Source organism: Apium graveolens, chromosome 5 (assembly GCF_009905375.1).
Source record: "Apium graveolens cultivar Ventura chromosome 5, ASM990537v1, whole genome shotgun sequence".
NCBI lineage: Eukaryota > Viridiplantae > Streptophyta > Magnoliopsida > Apiales > Apiaceae > Apium > Apium graveolens.
Genome location: NC_133651.1, coordinates 291,478,853 through 291,498,004, shown reverse-complemented (window position 1 = coordinate 291,498,004; position 19,152 = coordinate 291,478,853). Strand labels below are relative to the sequence as shown.

The 19,152-nt window shown below is 39.5% G+C and overlaps 1 non-coding gene across 1 annotated transcript; it reads left to right on the top strand.

The window, feature by feature from the left end:
- The first annotated feature begins 18,822 nt into the window (after positions 1–18,822).
- On the top strand, positions 18,823–18,929 carry LOC141663073 (small nucleolar RNA R71). The gene has a single exon (XR_012551159.1). It is a non-coding gene; the product is annotated as a small nucleolar RNA R71 (small nucleolar RNA).
- The last annotated feature ends 223 nt before the right edge of the window (positions 18,930–19,152 follow it).

Genomic DNA, 19,152 nt, shown 5'->3' with positions numbered 1-19,152 from the left:
CCTGGATGGTCCGGTAAGAAGAAGGGCTGCTGTCCCAAGAACTGATCCAAGCAATCTCCTTCCCCTTGGAGATCCTGATGATCCAACTCCACCCTTCACAGAAGAGATAATGAATGCCCATATCTCAAGAAAATTTAAGATGCCCACTATCAAAGCCTATGATGGCACGGGAGACCCCGCTAATCATGTTAGGACATTCTCTAATGCACTGCTGCTGCAACCCGTGAATGATGCTATAAAATGTCGGGCCTTCCCTCAAACCCTGTCGGGTATGGCTCAAAGATGGTACAGTCGCCTACCCCCAAATTCTATTGGATCATTCAGAGAATTAAGTCAGGCTTTTATTAAGCAATTCATCAGTGGAAGAGTCCATGAGAAAAGTTCAGCATCTCTTATGAGTCTTGTGCAGGGAGCTAAAGAATCCTTAAGAGATTACCTAAATCGTTTTACAAAGGAGGCTTTAAAAGTCCCAGACCTTGATGATAAGGTAGCCATGATAGCACTGCAACAAGGAACTAGGGATGAGTTTTACAAGATGTCTTTGGCCAAACGACCCCCTGAGAGCATGTTGCAGCTCCAAGAGAGGGCAGGGAAGTATATCAAGGTTGAAGAGAGTATGAGGAAGACCGTAGTAAGTAATGAGCCCACTGGAGGCAAGAAACGAAAAACTGATTTGGAGTATATCGCTAAGGATAAGTATCCTAGAACTGAACAAAACCCTGATTCAACCCCCAAGAAGGGAGGACCTGGGCAAAAGTTCACTGAATACGCTAAGCTGAATGCCCCCAGAAGTCAGATTTTGATGGAGATTGAGAAAGACAGAGATATTCGCTGGCCTAAGCCCTTGAAGGCTGATCCCGCCAAGCTAGATAAGGGCAAGTATTGCAGGTTTCACAAAGATGTTGGCCATGACACCGATGAGTGTAGGCAGTTGAAAGATGAAATTGAGTTTTTGATTCGGAAAGGAAGGCTGAACAAGTATACTGGAGATGGAGGAGACAGAAACAATAATGGAAGGAAGAACTTTGAAGATCGTAGGAGGGACCAAGATGATCAGGGGCGGAATCCCCAACCTAGAGGACCAGTTATAAACACCATTTATGGAGGGCCGAGACCTCGAGGGCCTGTGATAAACACAATCTTTGGAGGTCCAACTGCTGCTGGATTGTCCAAAAATTCCAGAAAGGCATATACTAGAGAGGTTATGCATATTGTTGGAGAAGCCCCGAAGAGGGCCAGGACAGAAGTAACATTGGCTTTTGATGATTCCGACCTAGAGGGTGTGAAGTTTCCCCATGACGACCCGCTGGTCATAACGCCGATAATTGGAAATAGCCCGGTTAAGAGGGTCCTTGTGGATAATGGTGCTTCTGTGGATATCTTGCTCCACGACACCTTTCTAAGGATGGGGTATAACGACTCCCAGTTGACACCAACCGACATGCCGATATATGGATTTGCTGGAGTAGAATGTCCTGTGGAAGGGATAATTAAATTACCAACCACCATAGGTACGGAGCCAAGGCAAGCAACGCAGATGCTGGATTTTGTGGTGGTAAAGGCTAGTTCAACTTATAATGCTATCATGGGGAGGACAGGGATACATGCCTTCAAGGCAGTCCCCTCCTCCTACCATTCAGTCATGAAGTTCCCCACCCGAAATGGGATTGGAGAAGAGAGGGGAGATCAAAAAATGGCTAGAAGCTGTTATGTGGCCTCCTTGAGGGCAGATGGAGTCGGGGGGCAGGTTCTTCCTATTGAAGATATGGATGTTCGAGAAAATGATGAGAATAGAGGAAGGCCAGCAGAAGAATTGGTTTCGGTTCCTTTAGATCCCAAGAATTCTGAGAGGATGACTTTCATTGGAGCTACATTAGAGGAGCCCCTTAGAGGGAAGTTAGTGAAATTTTTGCAAGAAAATAGTGATGTGTTTGCATGGTCAGCAGCTGATATGCCAGGCATAGACCCGGGGTTAATTACCCACAAGTTAAACGTGGATCCAAGCCGGAAGACAGTGAAACAAAAGAAGAGAAATTTTGCCCCGGAAAGACAAGAGGCTATAAAGCAGGAAGTGGAAAAGCTCTTAGAGGCTGGTTTCATTGAGGAGATTCAATTTCCGGAGTGGTTAGCAAACCCTGTAATGGTGAAGAAGGCTAATGGAAAGTGGAGGATGTGCATAGACTTCACCGATCTGAATGATGCATGCCCCAAAGACTGTTTTCCGCTGCCTAGAATTGATACTTTGATTGATGCCACCGCTGGACATGAGATGCTGAGTTTCATGGATGGGTTTAGCGGATACAACCAGATCAAAATGCATAAGGATGACATTCCAAAGGTATCATTTATCACTGACTTTGGTGTTTATTGTTATCTTGTTATGGCGTTTGGTCTCAAGAATGCAGGAGCCACCTATCAAAGGTTGGTGAATAAAATCTTTAAGGATCTTATTGGGAAGACTATGGAAGTCTATGTTGATGACATGCTAGTCAAGAGTCTAGTAAAGACTGATCATATAACCCATTTGAGGGAAGCTTTTGAGGTCCTGAGGTACCACAAGATGATGTTGAATCCCACGAAGTGTGCTTTCGGAGTAGGGTCTGGAAAATTCTTGGGATTGATGGTCTCAAAGAGGGGAATTGAGGCTAACCCCGATAAAATAAAGGCAATCCTGGACATGGAACCCCCAAAAACTGTCAAGGATGTTCAGAAACTCACAGGAAGGGTTGCTGCGCTAGGACGATTCATCTCCAAGTCAGGAGACAAGTGCTTGTCATTCTTCAAGTCATTAAAGAACATTAAAGACTTTGTATGGAGTGAGGAAAATCAGAAGGCATTTGAAGAGTTAAAGAAGTATATGGGCCAAGCCCCGTTGTTGGCCAAGCCAGTTCTGGGTGAAGTTTTATTCTTGTACTTGGCTGTTTCAGAAAGCGCCTTGAGCGCGGTGTTGGTTAAGGAGGAACTGAAAGTCCAGAAACCCGTATACTATGTCAGCAAAATTTTGCATGGTGCTGAGTTGAATTATTCAGCCATTGAGAAATTCGCTTTAGCCTTGGTGATGGCTTCAAGAAAGCTACGTCCTTATTTTCAAGCTCACCAAATTGAAGTGCTAACAAATCAGCCACTGAGAAATATCATTCACAGTCCCAAGGCAAGTGGGAGGCTAATTAAGTGGGCAATAGAGTTGGGAGAGTTCGATCTCAAGTATAAGCCACGTATGGCCATAAAAGCCCAGGCACTAGCTGACTTCGTGGTGGAATGTACCATACCCAACCAAGAAGTCGGGGGGCAGGAAGATACCACACCTCAAGACAAGGGAGTCGACAATGGGGACAAGGAGAAAGAATATTGGGTTCTCTATTTTGATGGAGCATCAAAAACAAATTCCAGTGGAGCAGGGTTGGTTTTGCAAAGCCCTGATGGATTCTTAATTGAGTATGCCATGAAGCTAGACTTCCCAACCACAAACAATGAGGCAGAGTATGAAGCCCTGATTGCTGGCCTTGGTCTAGCTGGGACACTTAGAGTCAAAAACTTAAAGGTCCGTGGAGACTCGAAGTTGATCATATCCCAGGTAAAGGGAGAATTTGAAGCAAGGGATGATACGATGGCAAAGTATGTTCGCCTAGTAAGGGCTGTGATGACCCAATTTAATGAATGCCATGTTGAACACATTCCGAGGGAAGAAAATGCTAAAGCAGATGCGCTATCAAAGTTTGCTTCATCTGAGATTGAAGAAAGTTCAGGAAGTGTGTACTTCCGTATTTTGAAGACACGAAGCATAGATGTTAAGCTTGTGGCTCCCGTAGGCTTGGGGACGTCATGGATTGATCCCATCAAGGCTCACATTCAGACCGGTTGGTTGCCAAGCGATACAATTGAGGCACGGAAGTTAACTGTTCGAGCACTAAGGTACTCTTTGATAGATGGGATTCTTTACAAAAGATCTTTCGTGGTTCCCTACTTGAGGTGTCTCAGGCCCGATGAGGCACGCTTGGCTCTTGAAGAAGTGCATGAAGGTATTTGTGGACAACACTTGGGGGGCAGGGCCTTGGCTCATAAGATAACTCGTTTAGGCTTCTATTGGCCAGAAATGATGGCTGATGCCAAAGAATATGTAAAGAAGTGTGATCGTTGTCAGAAGCATGCACCAGTCGCCAGACAACCCCCCGAGATGCTGACCTCTATCAACTCACCTATTCCCTTTGCTATGTGGGGGATGGATATTCTAGGGCCTTTTCCTATGGCCACAGCACAAAGGAAGTTTCTGATTGTAGCCATTGATTACTTCACCAAGTGGATCGAAGCCAAACCTTTGGCCAAAATCACAACTAAGCAGGTTGCACAATTCCTGTGGGAAAACGTTATGTGCCGATATGGAATTCCCCGTATCCTCGTCACTGACAATGGAACGCAATTCAACAATGAGGAATTCAAGAAGTATTGTGAAGAAAATGAAATTGAGTTACGATTCACCTCTGTGGCTCACCCGCAAGCCAATGGGCAAGCGGAAGTAGCAAATCGGATACTCCTGGATGGACTAAAGAAGAGGATCGAAAAGTCGAGAAATAATTGGGTAGATGAGATACTTCCCATATTATGGGCTTATAGGACTACCTGTAGAGTCACGACAGATGCAACTCCTTTCATGTTGGCATATGGGGCGGAAGCAGTAGTTCCCGTGGAGATATCACATTCTTCTCCAAGGATTCAGGCTTTTGATGAAAAAGAAAATGAGGAAGGGCAGAAGTTAGCCCTGGATTTAATCGATGAAGTACGAGATAAAGCACACGCAAAGATAGTAGAATATCAGAAAAAGGCTTCGTTCTACTACAACTTAAGGGTTAAAGAGAGGTTTTTCAAACAAGGTGACCTAGTCTTGAGAAAAATAGAGGCTTCTGGTGTCGGACAGAAAGGAAAGCTTGCCCCAAATTGGGAAGGGCCGTATAGAGTCAAGAGCGTTCAGGGTAGAGGAACCTACAAGCTGGAGACTATGGATGGTTTTGAAGTCCCGAGAACCTGGCACGCACAAAACCTGAAGGTTTACTACGTGTAAGATGGTCGAAGTACGATTCTCACTCGTCAGGATGGCGAGTAGGTTGAAAAGCACCTTGAAGCTTTGCTTGCTTAGGATTTATATGTTTTAGTTTTATTACGAAATTTATTAAGACTTGTGTAAGGGACGAATCCCAGACAATTTTATGAAATTCATAAGTTCTTCAAAGTATGTTTGTGGCCTAACAAATAAAAATCAAATGCATGGATGCAAAGCATAAAAGGTGATAAATGAGATAGATCTGATAGATGTTACAAAAGTTTGATAAATAAAGTCTCGAAAATAAAAAAAGCCACGCAGGGCTGAAAAAGCTCTAAGGAGCTGAGGTGCCCTCGGCGTCCATATCATCGTCTTCTCCGCTCTCGCTAGATGTCTCCGTCGTCTCGGAGGAGGAAGAGCTGTCATCCTCAGCAGGTCTGGAAGAAGACTCGGGAGGAGGAAGAAGTGGATCCTGAGGAACATGATCCGAGACAACTACTCGGGTACGAAACCTCTGTAGCAAAGCCTCATCGTCAGGGCAGATGTAGTCCGCCGGGTTAATATCAGGACAAGCCTCGTTCACGGTCCCAAGGGCCGTGTCCCAACCAGTCCTAAAAAACTCGGGAAAGACTGAATCATCCCTAATCCTCATGGATTGGGCAAACTCCTCTGAGTCCAGATAGTTGTCTATAGCCTTATCCTTATCCGCCCGAAGTACCACCAGCTCGGCGTTAGACTCTCCGAGTTCTTCCTCCTTGCGCTTGAGCTTCTTCTCCAGGGTAGCATACTTCTTCTGCTGCCTCCTGAGGGCATTATCGGCCTTATCAGAAGCCCGCTTCCATGATTCGGCTTGCCTCACAGCGCCTTGAAAGTAGGCGTTAGACTGAAACAAAACAATTAACAAAGTATAAGGCAAGAAAGTGCTACAAGAACGAGAAATAAGTTTAAAAAAGAGAAGGCATACCGAAGCCAGAGATTGGGCTCCCATGAGCTTAATCCTCTCAAGGTCAGGGGTGGCCACCACATCAGTAAAATCCTTTGGAGTCACGCTATGGTAGGACCAATCCCAAGCATGCTTCGTGGAACCAACCACGGTATCCCCTCGGCGGAATCCCCAGAGAGGCTGAAAGGCGCCTGTAGCAGCAGCAGCAGGGGCAGCAGCAGTGATAGGAGCATTATGGCCCTCAGCTCCTTCAGTTGAAGCCTCCCCCATGGGCTCCTTGTGCTTTCTCAAGAAGATAGGCTCTGTCGCCTTTCCTCGGGTGTCTAGGCCTGCTAACCGAGCTTTCTTCATCCTAGCTGTTTCCTCGACCAAGGGGACATTGTCCTCGTTAATCTCCTTAGCAGCTGAAACAAAGCAAAAGACAAAATAAGTGATGTTAATAATGCGTGAAATAAAGAAAAATTGAGAAGGGAAGAGAAATACCCTGTTGAGAAACAGAGGATAGTCCCACATGAATCAGGGAAAACTCTTCTAAAAGAGTCCAGCTGGTGGTGGTGCCATCATCCTGAGTGAGCCCATTATAAATGATAGTTTCTTCAGGAGTTAAGTGAATGGATTTGAGGCTACCATCACTGACCTTCCCGAAGGAAGATCGAAAGAGCGTGCCCCAGTCGCCATCCTCCCAACGTAACCCAACGAAACTATTCCTCCAATTTGGATTATTATCAGGAATAGAGGCGCTATTAAAGATATGTTTGCTTTTGGGCCTTTGTTTGACATAAACCCAGCCACAAATATTGGAAGAACTATTGTAACATTGAAAGACTTTCCTAAAAACGGCTACAGAAAGAGGAAAGCCCTCCCTAAGACAACAAACCATAAAACATAGAATATTCCTCCAGGCGTTTGGAGGAAGCTGACACGGGTTGATTTGTAAGTCAGCCAAAAGATGAGGGATAAAAGGATGGAAAGGGAACCTAAGCCCAGCATTAAGGGCGTCGGTGTAGATGAAGAGAGTATCAGGCCTCCAGTGGCAAGTACGGTCACCACCAGAGACTGGAACTAGTCTAAAGGGGGGAGGGACGTTATAACGAGCATTTAGTTTATTGAAATCTATGTTATGCCAAGTATTACAGTGATTAAAGGAGTCGAGATGTGCAGTGGAAGGATATTCATCCCCCCTAGTGTTAATCATATCGATCAAAGACATATACGAAGAACGAATATCGATATCCTTACCTCGTTTTGAAGCCGAGGCTATCTTTGCCGCCCTCTCGGAATTCTTGTCAGCCATTAGAAAGCTAGAAAAAGCCTGAAGGAGAGGTTGGAAAACTAAAGGAGGGATTTGAGAGAGGAAAGGCTAGAAAGTTGGAGGAAGGATGAGAAGAAATTTGTTGGATGATTGAAGAAATGAAATGAGAGGTGTGAGGAATCACACTCTCATCCCACCTATATATAGGAGAAATAAGTGGATAATGGGCCTTAAAAAGCCCATTTGGGCCCAAAAGTTGGAAGGTTCTGGAAGTTCCTGGAAAATTCAAGAGAATTCTAGCAAAAATCAAAAGAAAAACTTGAGTTTTTTCAAGATTCTGGAAGAATCCAGAAAGATATTAGAAGAGTTTGGAATTTGGGCTTAGAAATGAGGCCCAATTCTAGAAAACCTTGAAAAAAAAAAAAAATAAAAAAAAAAAAATAATAAAACCCAGCTAAGGGCCCAAGTGTTTAAAAAGCCCAGGTAAAAAGGCCTCTGTATTAGGCCTGTGAAGCCCAGAAGAGAGTAAGCCCAGTTAAAATAGGCCCAAGTCTTAAAATGGGCCCAAGTTTTAGCCCAGCATAAGAGGCCTAAATCCAAGTATGTACAAAAATTTATATGTTCTTGACCTGTTCGACCAGAAAACATAAAAAGTCCTGGTCGAATGGCTTGAGCTCGAAATCAAGTCGATCAGGGAAAATAAAGGCCTTAATTCGACTAGGACCAGGATCAATTCGACCAGAAAATACAGAGAAATCCTGATCGAAGCTCTTGAGGTCGAGATTCTGTCGATCAGGGTTGAAAAGGAGGCTTAATTCGACTAGAATTAGACCCGTTCGACCAAGAAACACTAAAGATTCCTGGTCGAAATCATTGAGGTCAAAATTCTGTCGACCTGGGCAGCAAGAGAAGCCTAATTCGGTCAAAATATTAGTTCCTGACCGAAATGGTCAGAATTCTGATCGAGAATGAATAAAACAGAAGAACTTTCGACCAGAAAGCAAGGCAAGATCCTGGTCGAATGGATCCTGCCCGAAATTGCTTCGACCAAGGCATCAAACGATGGCTAATTCGGTCAAAAAGCAGGATTCCTGACCGAAAGGGACGAAAATCCTAGTCGAAAAGAAATTCCTGGTCGAAAATTTTATTAAAAAAAAAAAAAAAAAAAAAAAAAAAAAAAAAAAAGGGGAAAATTCCTGGCCGAAATTCGACCAGGACTTCTGCTCGAAACACTCCTGCTCGAAAAGCTGTCGACCAGGGCAATATGGGGGTTAATTCGACCAGGATCCTGGTCGAATGGATTCCTGGTCGAAAATTATATAAAAAAAAAAAAAAGAAAAGGAAGAAAAATCCTGGAAAATCACAAAAAAAATAAGGAAATTCCTTAAATAATTTCTGAAAAATATTAATATTTTCAGAAATTAAGGGAAAAATCCAGAAAAATTAGGATAAATCCCAGAAATAAAGGGAAAAATCCAGAAATTAAGGATAAATCCCAGAAATTAAGGGAAAAATCCAGAAATTAAGGGAAAAATCCAGAAAAATTAGGATAAATCCCAGAAATTAAGGGAAAAATCCAGAAAAATTAGGATAAATCCCAGAAATAAAGGGAAAAATCCATAAAAATTAGGATAAATCCCAGAAATTAAGGGAAAAATCCAGAAAAATTAGGATAAATCCCAGAAATAAAGGGAAAAATCCAGAAATTAAGGATAAATCCCAGAAATTAAGGGATAAATCCCAGAAATTAAGGGAAAAATCCAGAAATTAAGGGAAAAATCCAGAAAAATTAGGATAAATCCCAGAAATTAAGGGAAAAATCCAGAAAAATTAGGATAAATCCCAGAAATAAAGGGAAAAATCCAGAAATTAAGGATAAATCCCAGAAATTAAGGGAAAAATCCAGAAATTAAGGGAAAATTCCAGAAATTAAGGGAAAAATCCAGAAATTAATGGAGAAATCCAGAAATTAAGGATAAATCCCAGAAAAATTAGGGAAAATCCCAGAAAAATTAGGGAAAATTCCAGAAATTAGGGAAAAATCCCGGAAATAAGGGAAAAATTCCTGGAAATCAAAATAATTCCTAAATAAAAGGAAAAATTCGTTGTAAACGTGTAGGTCGCTCCACACTTTACGGAAAAACGAAACCCTGTAAGGGAACAAATAGACTTAACTTCTGCGAAACCTATTCAATGTTTCCCAAAAGTTGGGGGGCAAATGATAGGGATAAATAAATTATGATTGTATAATTAAATACTGCATTAATTGTACAAGCTGTGGGCTGCTAGGCCCAATAAATAGATATATGATACTCAAACCAGAAAGGTTAAGCCTGATGGACCAGATCAGGCCTGATGGAATAAAAAAGGCCCAAAAGCCCTGATTATTAATTAATTTCGTAATTAATTAATAAGGGAGAAAACAGATGTTGAAAAGAGTCCCGATAAGGATATAAATCCTTAGAGATTAGCCCCAAGGGGACCTAAAAGGATAAGGAATCAGCTTCCTACTTCCTAGGACTCCTAAGTCTATCCTAATTCAGAGGCTTATCCATCAAGTCTCCTATACCCAGTCCAATTCAAGGACCACCAACATCTATATAAGGGGTCTCACCCCCACCAATCAGAACTACGTTTTTTGACTTGATCCTTGGCAATCAGCAAGGTACGTAGGCATCTTGTTAAGGCAGATTGAGTCACGAAACACAAGAGCAGTCAAATCGAGCCTTGGAGCTCACGTTCCTTAGTATTAAATACAGCAATTATATATAGTAGTTTTAATCCATAACAATATCCTAAGTCCAATCATGTATTAGGATTTAGGAATAACTTTTATGTAATCTGTTTTGATTTCATTGATATTAATAAAGACTTGTTTTGTTTTTATTACGGGCTTTATCTATTTAAGTGTTTAAATAAGATATACCATAGTTTAGAGTAAAGCTTTTTATGGATTATGATGAGATCATAATAGTGAGACCTAAAAAGATGATAACTCTGAACTTAAATAGTTCCTGGTCGTAGGATTACTAACTGGTAATTAATAATCCGTAAAGATCGGTACATACTATGCTTGCTTCATTATGAAGGATGTCTGTTCTCATAGACATTTGTGTGGTGACACTATAGCTAGTATATAGGTGCTTATTATGGAATAAGTTCACTGAACATGACTCGCACAGCTGAACAACTGATGGAGTTCACTCACGTGTCAGCAGTTGTTCACTTAGTGATAGTTGTACAAGTATCCTTAGACTTGAGGTCATCATAGTCATCTTGTGTACACTGAACTATGCTTTGGTTTAGTTCTTAGTCTCCAGGGACAATTATTAGGGCTCTTCTGGGTATAGGAATTTGTACACGAAGATAGTGTATGATCAATAAAGGATCTACCCCTTCCAGTGAAGGAAGCGAATGTTCAAGGCTGATCCACTTATGCTAGTTCAGGAATCTCTGGCCAGAGTAAATGAAATTAGAAAAGAGTTTCTAATTTGCATAGAACTATGCATAGTAAATGGTAAGCAAGTGATTGAATTAGATAGGCTTGACACGAGATCCAAGCCTTGTATTTAATCGGGACATTGTAGGGTAGAAGGAGTTTATTGTACGGTAACTATTCACTGACAGGTTCTTGGTATTCTAAGCAGTGAATTCATATTATCCGGATAGTCGCGATATGTTGAGAAGCATCACTCACGATGTAGAATAAATGTGATTAATTAATTAATCATATTTAATAAATTAGAGAATTTATATAAATAATGATAAAATAGTTTTATTATTATTTATTTCTACTACCGGCTTAATATTGAACCTACAGGGTCACACCATAAAAAGAGAATGATTTATTGGTGGAGGAATTAATTAATAATGGCTAATAATTATTTATTTGTGAAATAAATAATTAATTGGAAAATTCAATAATTGATTAAATGAGATTTAATTGATTATAAATTAATTAAGAAAAGTTCTTAATATTATTAATTAAGGATTTAATTTTTGGAAATTAAATCAAAAGAGAGAATTATTTCTAAAGTGTTTAGAAAAAGGATTAATAATTAAAAGGTATTTTAATTATTAATGAGAATAATAAATGGGATAATAATAATAATATTTATGGGAAAATTTCAGCTGAAAATTTTGCCTATAAATACACTATTATAGACCTTATTTTATTCTAACCCCAGAAACCCAAAAGTTTCAGAAAACCAAATTCTCTCCACCTCCTCCTCCTCCTAAAAGTCGTTTTCTTGGTGGATACCGGTGGAGTGCTTCACACTTGAGGAGCAACTGCTAAGGATCTCTGATCGTTGTCTCCGAATTATTTTAAAAGGTTAGATTCGATCCCTCGAATTTTTATTCACGATTTATATGCTTTTATTTGGATTTTGTATGTGTAAAAGTGTTTTTCCACGCCCCGCTGCGTTTAAAAATCCAACAATAGTATCAGAGCATAGGTTGTATGCATATAGATCTGTGGTAAAAATTTCAGAATTTTATGTGCTTGTATGAATTAATTATGATTTTTACAAGTTATATTATGGATTAATTTTGCCTGATGAGAAATCGTTTCTCAGAATAATTTTGAATGTTGATCTGGGTTCTACAAGTGTTGTAGATCGTCTGGGTATTTTTTTCATAATTTTAGGATGTATAGATTTTTTATTATGAATTTTTGAAGTTCTTGCAATTAAATTCGTAATTAAATAAGTAAATATATGTATATATAGTATATATATATATGTTTGTATATACATATGCTTTGCTGTTATCTGTATTGCATGGTAATAAAGAAAGAAAAGAAAAAAAAATAGGGGTGTAACGCATTCTGGGAATGCGTTACACACCTGTGGCGCATTCACGGAATGCGTTACACCCTTTAATGGCTTAAAAGGGGTGTAACGCATCAACAGAATGTCTTACAAGGCTTGTAACGCGTTCCTGTAATGCGTTACAGCCCGTCTGTTGATATTAAAATTGATTTTCTGGGAGTTTCGTAACTCCGTTTTGGGCGTGCAATATACCGTTGGATTCGTTTTTCCGAGACGGATCTAATGGAGTGATCAATTTTAGTTTATATAAAAGTTTTGAACTATTTATATTTCCATGAAGTGTTTTAAAGCTGTTTTTGATTGTTTTAATTGATTTTAAATGCTTCATGTGATACATAGAGATGTATAATACTTAGACTAATGTGCTAGATGATGTAACATGCCTACCTTGATGTTTATTCATGTTGATATATGTGATATATGCTTAGTTTATCATGCGATGATAGATTTAGGTGAACTTAAATAAACATAAGGCGTTTGTTAGACAACCTAGTATAGTGAAATTGTTTCATAACCTTAATAACAATATTATGAATACAATCATGAGATTCTTGTGTTTGTGAAATATGTAATTGAATATGAATTTTCGATATGAGAGAAAGGATGATTCTGTCAACAACAGATTTCTATCTGTAAGAAAGGGTTATTAAGTGACGCCTCTTGACAATGCTCCACCCGATCTGGGAATCATCTGATTATTGATTATTGATTTGAAATATTTAATTTAAAAGGAAGAATATCTTTATAATATGATTATGATTGTAACGTAATATAATCCCTCTAAAATTTAATAATATCAAGTAGTAATTGGCCAATGATACAACGGGCTTGTGTCGGTCATAGCCTTCCAACATGGTAGAAAGTAGTTCTTATTTTTGAATCATTGTCGTTTCGTGCCACAGCCGAGGGCTTTGATTTCGAAATAAGAAATACTTGTCTATTACATAGAGATGTGTACATTGAATAAGAATCTAAAGGTCGTTACGTGCCACAGCCGTGGGCCTTTGGGGACTGATTCAATTGTACGGAATGTTGGGTTAGACTTGACTTAGAATATTGAGTTTGTCGTGCCACAACCGTGACTCAATTATTCAAGAGGCTAAAGTTTGATTAGGGAATAACATTAGATGTAATTGACAAGAGTTGTCTGCCTATTGAACATTACATGGCGTTTCGTGCCACAGCTGGGGTTGTGTAATGGAATGTAGGATCCCTATTCCCATTAGCATTATGAATGCTTAATTTTTCATGTAGGGGGTTGAATAAATTAGGAAAACTAGTGGGAGCCACTTATGAATAAAGACCCGATTCATATAGTGTTTTGAAATGAAATCGAATATTTGCTAAGTGTTGTTATGTGTTTATCATTTACAGATTTACTTTGTACGTTATGTCTTCTGCACTATCACTTAGGAGCATACTGGATGCTCACAAATTGACTGGTCCTAATTATGCTGACTGGCTTCGAAACTTGAGAATTGTTCTCAGGATTGAGAAGCTGGAATACGTGATTGACTCACCTAAGCCTACTGAACCTGCTAGTGATGCACATAATGATGAACATGTTGTGTATCGTAGGTGGATAGATGATGCAAATGTTGCTCAATGCATCATGCTAGCTTCCATGAACATTGAGCTACAGAAGCAACATGAGCATATGGATGCTCACACTATCCTCATGCATCTACAAGAGTTGTATGATGTGGCGGGGAGGACAGCTCGATATGAGATATCGAAGGAGCTGTTCGGTTGTAGGATGTCTGAGGGATCATCTGTGAATGACCATGTACTTAAGATGATCAATTTGATTGAACGTCTTGGACAACTTGGTTTTGCCATGGATGGGGAGCTGAGCCAAGACTTGGTCTTGCAATCACTTCCGAGTTCGTTCTCGCAGTTTGTTGTGAACTTTCACATGAATAAGTTGTATGTCAGCCTGCCTGAACTCCACAACATGTTGAAGACTGCGGAATCGAATTTTCCCCCTAAGAAGAGTTCTGTTCTTCTAATTGGTGAAGGTTCCAATCCTAAGAAAAGGAAGAGGAACTCTTCCAAGAAGAAGAAAGTAGGTGAGAAAATGCCGATTCCACCAAAAGCTAAAGACCCCAAGAACAAAGTTGTTTGCTTTTACTGTAACAAGGTGGGGCACTGGAAGATGAACTGCAAGGTTTACCTTGCAGAATTGAAGAAGAAGGGTAGTGAGACTACCGCTTCTGATTCAGGTATGTTCATGATAGAAGTGAATATGTCATTTCTACTTGGGTATTAGATACCGCCTGTGGTTCTCATATCTGTAATTTGTTGCAGGGACCAAGGAAAAGTAGGACTCTTGAGGAAGAGGAGGTGATTCTACTGATGGGAAATGGAGCAAGAGTTGCTGCTGAAGATGTAGAATCATTTCATTTACATAGGCCTACGGGCAAGACTATTGTTTGAAATAATTGTTATTTTGTTCCCTCGATTGTGAGGAATATTATTCCCATGTTAGACTTGGCTGGATTTTTCATTTATTATTGAGAATAATGAATGTTCTATTCTTAGAGATAATATTCTTTATGGACATGGTGCTTTAAATAATGGTCTGTATATATGTGACATAATTTACTTCAGATTGAACAAACTAATAAAGGAAAAAGGGATGATGAAAATATCACTTCATAGTGGCACTGCAGTCTCCATTTAGTGGACATGGAGAGAGGGCTGCAGATTTGCTAGGAATGGTGCACACAGATGTATGTGGACCAATGTCTACGCAAGCCATGGGTGGATTTTCATACTTCATTACTTTCATGGATAATAGATCTAGATTCGGATATGTGTTTGATGAAACACAAGTCTGAGGCCTTTGAAAAGTTCAAAGAATATAAGTATGAAGTGGAGAAATAACCAAACATAGTATTATAACTCTTCGATTAGATCGAGGTGGTGAATACTTGAACGGAGAGTTTCTGGATTATCTCAAAGTAAATGGTATAGTCTCCCAGTGGACTCCTCCAGATTAGTATCTGAAAGGAGAAATCGAACTCTGTTAGACATGGTTCGGTCCATGATGAGCTATGCAAATCTTCCAGTATTCCTATGGGGTTATGCATTGGAAACCTCAGCATATTTACTAAATAAGGTGCCTTCCAAAATCTGTTCCTCAAACTTCGTATGAGATATGGAAAGAAAGGAAACCGAGTCTTAAACACATTAAGATTTGGGGATGTCCAGCTTATGTCAAGAAAGTTGACCCAGATAAGCTGGAATATCGATCCAGAAAATGTAGTTTTGTGGGATATCCTAAAGAGACTTTAGGGTATTACTTTTGCACCGATCATCGGGTGTTTGTCTCCAGACATGCTACCTTCTTGGAAAAGGAGTTTATCCTTGAAGGAAACAGTGGGAGAAAAATTGAACTTGATGAAGTTCAAGAAGCACAAACTACTACGGATCAAGTGGAAACACCTGTTCTGACTGAACAACCTTTTGTGGAACAGCCCATTCATAGATCAGGGAGAGTGTCTCGCCAACCTGAGAGGTAATATGGCCTTGTCATTGAGAATGACAATGAGTTGTCAATCATTTGATAATGACGACCCTGTGACCTATAATGAGGCTATGAGTAGTGTTGACTCAGAGAAATGGCATAGTGCCATGAAATCCAGAATGGAATCTATGTATACGGTATACAAAAGATAGATTATAGCAGATGGCCAGGTGGAGACCTATAAGGCCAGGCTTTTGGGAAAAGGATTCAAACAAAGGCAATGGATTGACTTTGATGAAACTTTTTACATGTACCCTGTTAAAATCAGTTCGGATTTTGCTTGCGATTAATGTGGTTTAAAGCAAGCTTCTCGTAGATGGAACATCCGTTTTGATGAGACAATCAAAGAGTTTGATTTTATCAAAAACGTGGATGAACCATGCGTCTACAAAAGGGTTAGTGGGAGCGCGATAACATTTCTTGTATTGTATTGAATTAGAGATGACACACATAACAACATAGCAGACCCACTCACAAAGCTACTTTTTGAAAGTCACTTTGATCGTCATAAAGATGAGATGGGTATTAGATACCAGAGTGATTGGCTTTAGTACAAGTGGGAGATTGAAAGGAATATGTCCTAAGTCCAATCATGTATTAGGATTTATGAATAACTTTTATGTAATCTGTTTTAATTTTATTGATATTAATAAAGACTTGTTTTGTTTTTATTACGGGCTTTATCTATTTAAGTGTTTAAATAAGATATACCATAGTTTAGAGTAAAGCTTTTTATGGATTATGATGAGATCATAATAGTGAGACCTAAAAAGATGATAACTCTGAACTTAAATAGTTCCTGGTCGTAGGATTACTAACTGGTAATTAATAATCCGTAAAGATCGGTACATACTATGCTTGCTTCATTATGAAGGATGTCTGTTCTCATAGACATTTGTGTGGTGACACTATAGCTAGTATATAGGTGCTTATTATGGAATAAGTTCACTGAACATGACTCGCACAGCTGAACAACTGATGGAGTTCACTCACGTGTCAGCAGTTGTTCACTTAGTGATAGTTGTACAAGTATCCTTAGACTTGAGGTCATCATAGTCATCTTGTGTACACTGAACTATGCTTTGGTTTAGTTCTTAGTCTCCAGGGACAATTATTAGGGCTCTTCTGGGTATAGGAATTTGTACACGAAGATAGTGTATGATCAATAAAGGATCTACCCCTTCCAGTGAAGGAAGCGAATGTTCAAGGCTGATCCACTTATGCTAGTTCAGGAATCTCTGGCCAGAGTAAATGAAATTAGAAAAGAGTTTCTAATTTGCATAGAACTATGCATAGTAAATGGTAAGCAAGTGATTGAATTAGATAGGCTTGACACGAGATCCAAGCCTTGTATTTAATCGGGACATTGTAGGGTAGAAGGAGTTTATTGTACGGTAACTATTCACTGACAGGTTCTTGGTATTCTAAGCAGTGAATTCATATTATCCGGATAGTCGCGATATGTTGAGAAGCATCACTCACGATGTAGAATAAATGTGATTAATTAATTAATCATATTTAATAAATTAGAGAATTTATATAAATAATGATAAAATAGTTTTATTATTATTTATTTCTACTACCAGCTTAATATTGAACCTACAGGGTCACACCATAAAAAGAGAATGATTTATTGGTGGAGGAATTAATTAATAATGGCTAATAATTATTTATTTGTGAAATAAATAATTAATTGGCAAATTCAATAATTGATTAAATGAGATTTAATTGATTATAAATTAATTAAGAAAAGTTCTTAATATTATTAATTAAGGATTTAATTTTTGGAAATTAAATCAAGAGAGAGAATTATTTCTAAAGTGTTTAAAAAAGGATTAATAATTAAAAGGTGTTTTAATTATTAATGAGAATAATAAATGGGATAATAATAATAATATTTATGGGAAAATTTTAGCTGAAAATTTTGCCTATAAATACACTATTATAGACCTTATTTTATTCTAACCCCAGAAACCCAAAAGTTTCAGAAAACCAAATTCTCTCCACCTCCTCCTCCTCCTAAAAGTCGTTTTCTTGGTGGATACCGGTGGAGTGCTTCACACTTGAGGAGCAACTGCTAAGGATCTCTGATCGTTGTCTCCGAATTATTTTAAAAGGTTAGATTCGATCCCTCGAATTTTTATTCACGATTTATATGCTTTTATTTGGATTTTGTATGTGTAAAAGTGTTTTTCCACGCCCCGCTGCGTTTAAAAATCCAACAGTATGTTGATATGAATTTTCTTGAACACCTCCAGAAACTTCTCAAATTGCTTGTCCAGCTTTTTCTTCTGCAGCCGCTTAGGAAAAGGCGGTGGAGGATAAATCTGTTTCTCCCCTGTATTACCCTCAGGAGGAGTGTGCTCAACAGTATTCTTCCTTGGTTCCACTTTTATTTCCTGCTGCTCTACTTCTTTCTCAGCCTTCGCTTCTTCAGTCAACACTTGATTTTGATTGGAATTCATAATCTTTCCAGACCTTATATTGATTGCCTTTACCTGCTCATTAGCTTCCCTCTTTCCTGGCACTTCAGGGTCACTAGGTAGTGTACCAGGCTGACGATTAAGCAAGACATTGGCAATTTGCCCAATTTGATTTTCCAAGGTCTTTATAGAAATGGCTTGACTCTTGCACATAAGTTTCAACTCCTCTAATTCAGATTTTTCATTGGCTTGTTGCAGCTGGAGTTGTTGACTTGGTGCATATTGCGGTTGCTGAAAACCAGGGGGGTTGTACTGCTTAGCTGGATACTGCTGATAAGGCTGTTGAACTGCATTCTGAGTGTTGCTCCAACTGAATTTAGGATGATTACACTTGTTGGGATGATAAGTGGCTGGCACAGGTTGCTGCGAGCGCTGAAAGTTGCTCACGAACTGAGTTGATTCACTAGAAATTGTGCACTGATCAGTCTCGTGGGCACCAGCACAAAGCTCACAGACACTAGCAATTTGATTAACTCCATAATTAGCCAAAGTGTCCACCTTCATCGTCAAAGCCTTAAGTTGGGCGGCTATAGCAGTTGCTGCATCCAACTCCAGAATTCCTGCTACCTTTCCCTGAGTTAGTCTCTGGGAATGATTCTAGTACTCATTAGCAGCCATCAGTTTAATAAGTTCATAAGCTTCATCATAGCTTTTATCCCACAAGGCTCCTCCTGATGCTGCATCAAGCATGAGTCTAGAACTAGCACCCAATCCATTATAGAAACAGTTAATAATCATCCAATCAGGCATGCCATGGTGTGGGCACTTCCTTAGCATCTCCTTATATCGATCCCAAGCCTCACACAGAGATTCTCTAGTTTGTTGAGCAAACTAAGTAAGAGCATTTCTGATTGCAGCAGTCTTCCCCATAGGGAAGAATTTAGTGAGAAACTTTTGAGCAAGATCTTCCCAAGTGGTGATAGACCCTACTGGTAGAGAATGTAGCCAGCACTTAGCCTTGTCCCTTAGAGAGAATGGGAAGAGTTGCAACTTGATAGCATCTTCAGTCATATCATTGAATTTGAACGTGTCACAGATCTCGATGAAATCCCTAATATGCATGTTAGGGTCTTCAGTA